This window comes from Phyllobates terribilis, unplaced genomic scaffold (genome assembly GCF_046119375.1).
Source record: "Phyllobates terribilis strain yellow unplaced genomic scaffold, ASM4611937v1 Scaffold_3__8_contigs__length_932513732, whole genome shotgun sequence".
Classification (NCBI taxonomy): Eukaryota; Metazoa; Chordata; class Amphibia; order Anura; family Dendrobatidae; genus Phyllobates; species Phyllobates terribilis.
In genome coordinates this window covers 99,725,924-99,731,420 of record NW_027362763.1, presented here as the reverse complement: position 1 = coordinate 99,731,420, position 5,497 = coordinate 99,725,924, and the positions used below count along the sequence as shown (strand labels likewise).

The 5,497-nt window shown below is 40.5% G+C and overlaps 1 long non-coding RNA gene across 1 annotated transcript; it reads left to right on the top strand.

Moving 5' to 3' along the window:
* The first annotated feature begins 3,233 nt into the window (after positions 1-3,233).
* On the top strand, positions 3,234-5,004 carry LOC141257953 (uncharacterized). Its single transcript, XR_012318139.1, has 3 exons — positions 3,234-3,338; positions 3,455-3,669; positions 4,071-5,004. It is a non-coding gene; the product is annotated as an uncharacterized lncRNA (long non-coding RNA).
* Positions 5,005-5,497: the final 493 nt, after the last annotated feature.

Sequence of the window (5,497 nt, the reverse complement as noted above, 5' to 3'; positions counted from 1 at the left end):
GGGTGATTGGAGCTACTTTCAGGCTGACAGTACAGCTAATACTAAAACAGTGTTCATATTGTTCCGACAGCCACTACTATGGTTTTAAAAAAAATGAAAGGTTTTATCTGTGCATCTTTTGTGAAAGCTGCAATTCAGTGTTTCATCACAAGAACAATCATGCTTGCCAGTATTTTTTGTAAAGCCTGTCAAAGAGAATTGTGTGGAGGGCACTGGCGAGCAACAACCCCGCTGCCTAATTTTCCAGGTGTATTGTTGCTCGTGCGAGTGCTTAGATTATCACACACAATTAGCTGTAGGAGACCCAGCATTGTCGGCTTAAAATATTTTGTGATGACTGCAATCGTTTTCTCTTCAGGAATAGTGAGACTGAGCATTAATGTAATGGTTTATGGTGCCCTGTATGCTGTGATTGTATAAATAAATTTGATGACCATTTTTGCTACATGCGGCAGTATGTACCAAAGGTAAAGTCAAATCTCCATCTTTTACAACTTTGAATGCATGCAGGAAACAGGCACATACTGAAATTACATTTATGCCACAACGCTGTATGACCACCCATCCTGGGAGTTTGAATGCGATACCTGCACACATTACTTTGTAAAGTTCTTTAAAGGTGGGACATTTTCAGGCTATACGTTCATAGCCCACAATGCAGGGCGCTATGATTCTTTTATTGAGGAGCTGATTTTTGAAAAACTGCAGGTGAAGTTGGCCATCTCATGTGTGACTGATCGATTTAAATGAGATTCATAGACTCTTAATTTCATCCCCATGAAGCTTAGCAAATTACTGCAGGTTATGGGTTTTTCAGGCGAAAAAGGTAATTTTCCACACTAGCACCATAGAAAACCAAAACTATGTAGGACTCTTACCCAATGTAAATTATGGGGTGGAGTACATGTCGTTTAATGAGAAAGCAGAGTTTATGGAGTGGTAGGAGAGCCAGAAACATGCAATTTTTGACTTAAAGGCCAAGCTAAAATCTTATTGCCAGTAAGATGTTGAGATATGAGGCGTTCCTGCGAGATCTATAGATAGCGTATTATGGATATGACAGAAAAATGTTGAAACATACTGTAAGCACCTAAGCAAACTATTGTCTTGTCCAAATGTGTTGATCCTTTTCAGCTCATCACCCTGGCATCTGTATGTATGATAATGTACCGGTTTAAATTTCTTCCAAAAAAGACCAATCGCCATTTTACCCTGTGATAATTATCACAAGACAAAAAAAGCGCTACTCATCACCCGCTATACAGTGGCTCATGTATGTAGCACACTCTGAGAACATTGTCCTTCAGCATGCTTTGAGAGGTGGTGAAAAACAAGTTGGGAAATATTTTCTAGACCGGTATGCCCATGTTAACAAACACGTAGCATTTGAATTTCAGGGGTGTTTTTACCATGGCTGCCCAGTGTGTTATAATGAAAATGATACATCCTATAGGCAGTTATATTATGCATTTTTAGCTAAGCGTTAGTGATGTGGGAGCATGACTGGAATGAAATGGTTTAAAGAGATTCTAACCTTCAAACATCTCTTCTCCAAATGGAATTCAACACCTTTAGGCCCATGAGATGCTCTATGTGGCCGAACTAACGCCATTCAACTATCACTGCTTGGAGGATGGAGAGACATTGCATTACTAAGATTTCACTAGTCTATCCCTTTGTAAGCAAAACATACCCTGTAGGCCACCCAGATATCCATGACAATTTCGGCTTCATTAAAGAATACTTTGGTATTGCTAAAGTCAAGGTCTACCCGCCAAGAGGTTTGTTTTTCCCTGTGCTGCCTGTAAAACTTAAAAATGAATGTTTCCCCTTTGGTACACATGTGCTGTAAGTTCACAGACAGAGGTTTGCTCTCATAGTGATGAAGAACGTGACCTGACTGGTACATGGTGCACTGAAGAGCTTGAGATGGCTGTAGAAGATGGGGTACAGGGTTGCCCACATCTATGAAATATGGCATTTTCCTAACTGATGATCTGTTTGCTCCATACATTAAATTACATCTTTGTGATAAGCAGGAGGCTTTGGGTTATCCTAGCTGGTGCACTGATTAAGAAAAAGCAGTACATTGACACCTTTCTTGAAAAAGAAGGTGTACAATTACAGCCTGCAAATATAGGCGTGAATCTGGCAAAGACAGATCTCTAAACTTTTCTTAAATTCTTTATGGGGAAAGTTTGGTCAGATCCAATTTATCAAGTACCAGCATTGTTCGTGACCACGTTGAGCTTTTTTATCATTTGTTTCTACAACATTTCATTGATGAAACTGCAACCATTAACTGGAAATATGCAAAAGGCCATCACACCGGCAAACATTTTTATAGAGCGTATTACAACTGCATATGCCCAGCTAGAGCTCCATTCTCTGGACAGGTGTCATCACGACAGATAGTTATTTTTGTGCAGCGGGATGGTGAGTGGAACCTGACTTTAGGCAATTACCTGGGGGAACTGATCAGCGAGATACCCGATGACACATCAGTTTGTATCTGTGGGTCCCAAAATTTACAGGTACAAACTGAACACTGGTAAGACTGTCTTAAAAGTTAAGAGTATAACACTAAGTGTTGGTAACACAGTCTAAGAGATCTAGTTCTGGACTAACCACGCAATTCAGGTTCTGAAACAGAGAAAAGTATTGTCTTACAACAGCCCGGCATTGTGAGAAATAAAAACGACTGGGACATTGAAACAAGACCGCTGCGCAAAACACAAGTGCGTTTACACAAAGCAGCGGCTATTAGACAGGTTTATCATCCTGCCATATGGTTATTAACACTAGAACTACTGATGGAGTCATTTTGACTCCTTTCATTTTTTATTTCTCTTGTGACTACATTTTTCAGAATTCCGGCTTGAAACTCTGACTTTTCCTCAAATATGATGTGAAAAAAGATTGTGAGAATAAATAATTTGTGAAAAATTTGCGTGTTTTTTTCAAAATTTACCAAGAACTACTGAAGGGAGTCATTTTGACTCCCTACTATATTTTGAGGTCCTTTTGTCACTAAATGTTGCTATAAAGTTTTGTGCATAATTTTTTCACTCTGTCTTATTTACCCTGATGTTCATATAGATGTAGTTCAATTTACATGTCAACTTTTCACATTTTCCGTGTTTTACCTGCTTGTATTACTGTGTAATGCTGAACAAAATAGCTTGTTTACTCTAGGCTCTTATCTTATGCTAATGAAGGGTGGTGTTTTTCTAAGGTCCTAGCAGGAGACAGTATTCTGGATAGTAACTTTACTTTCAGTTCAGCTGAAGAGACAAAGAGAACAGACGCAGACATACGAGCTCTGAAGACTCATACAGGTATGAATTGTTATGAAATAGTTTAGCTGTCTGTCAACTGATTCAGCCCACCTACTTTTGAAGGTGGCAGAACAGTTATTATTTCTTTTAGTTTTCATTTCATTTCTATTTTTCAGCAGGGAACTATATAGAATTATGGAATTTGTGAGGAATATGGAGAGAAGACGTTTGATAAAGCCTCAGGATATTCTGGCTACTTTGCAATCCATACCGGAGGATGAATCGGAATCCGAATTGCAGGAACATGTATTTGATTCTGACAGTGATGAAGATTTCATTCCTCAGAACATATCAAGTGAATCTGAAGACTCAGAAGGAACAAATCCAGAAGGTAAGTAGTTATGTGTATTTATTTGTTCTTCCACACACCGAGTTAGGGCCTGTGCACACTAGCAGAATTCTGGCTGAATAGCCATCTGGATATTCTTGCCGCAATACAGGCCGTACCTGCCCGCTCATGCCTGAAGCTCCGCTCCGAACCCCGGGCTGGAGCCGCTGTCAGGGACAGAGCAGCGCTTGCTTACGCGCGAGCACGGCTCCGTCCCAGACAGCGGCTCCAGCCTGGGGTTCGGAGCGGAGCTTCAGGTATGAAACTCCGCTCTGTACCTGAGCGGGCAGGTACGGGCCGGATTGTGGTGAGAATATCCGGTCGGATATTCTGCCGCTAATCCAGCCAGTGTGCACGGACCCTTACAAAACAAAAATTCTAAATATTCATCAACTTTTTTACAGATATTCCAAGCACATCAACTGGGGATCGGGCTCATGCAGTTATGTTGCCTCGTGACCATCCTCCTGGTCGTGGACAGAAAAAATCAGCAAAACGTCCCAGAAATGAAAGAACAACAGATAACGATGGCGGCGAAGGTAATGCAACAACAAACACCAGAGAAGGCGAATCTGAAGGAATACTAGTTTCAGCGGATGGTATTCAATGGAAACCTGTTGAAATTGGAGAACACTTGCCTGGTAGGCGTGACAGCCAAAATATTCTTCGAGAAGCACCTGGCCCTACAGGATACGCCAGAAGAAATATCATTATCGATAGTCCTTTGAGCGCATGGCGTTTATTTTTTGATTCATATATATTGACACATATAAAGAACTGTACGCTTGCAGAAGCATGCAGGAACAATAATTTACAGTTTACTCTGATGAGGAGCTAGATGCATTCATTGCGATATTCTATGCTCGTGGAATATCTGGCACGAACAGTCACTCGATTAGCAGTATTTGGTGTAATGACTGGGGAATACCGTTTTGCAAAGCGACAATGTCTAGGGACCGCTTTGTTGAAATTATGAGGTTTCTCAGATTTGATGAGAAATCTACTCAATCGGAGAGACTGCAAACGGACAAGTTTGCTCTATTTTCTACTGTGTGGGACAGGTTTATTGAAAATTGTATTGCGTGTTACAAACCTGGCCCATACATAACGGTGGATGAGCAACTTTTCCCAAGCAAAACTAGGTGTCCATTCACGCAGTACATGCCTTCCAAACCAGATAAATATGGCCACAAATATTGGCTAGCTGTTGATAAGAGGAGCAAATATCTGGCAAATGGCTTCCCTTATCTAGGCAAAGATGACACACGCCGTGCTGAGGACCGTTTAGCTGACCATGTGGTAATGAAGTTATTGGACCAGTTTTTGAAAAAAGGTCGCAATGTTACAACCGATCATTATTTTACTTCAGTAAAATTAGCTAAACCGCTAAAAAGCAAAGGAACAACCATCGTGGGAACACTGAACAAGATAAGGCGAGAAGTGCCTAAAGAAATAAAATCCATGAAAGAGGAATTGTACAACACTAAAGTGTTTAGAAATGAAGACAATTTTACACTTACAGTATATCAAGGAAAGCCCAACAAAAATGTTGTCATTTTGAGTTCCGTCCATCCAGATGTTGTTGTTGCGTCTGATTCTGCTAAAAAAACTCCAGAAACGGTAAAGTTTTACATTGAAACAAAATATGGAGTAGATGTAGTGGATCAGATGGCACGAAAATATACCACACGAACATGCACAAGGAGATGGCCTGTTCATGCATTTGAAAATGCCTTAGACTTTGCGGGTATAAATGCATGGATAATATTCAAGGAGATTACCCACCAAAAAATGTCACGCAAGGCATTTTTGCAAACGCTTGTGAGAGAGT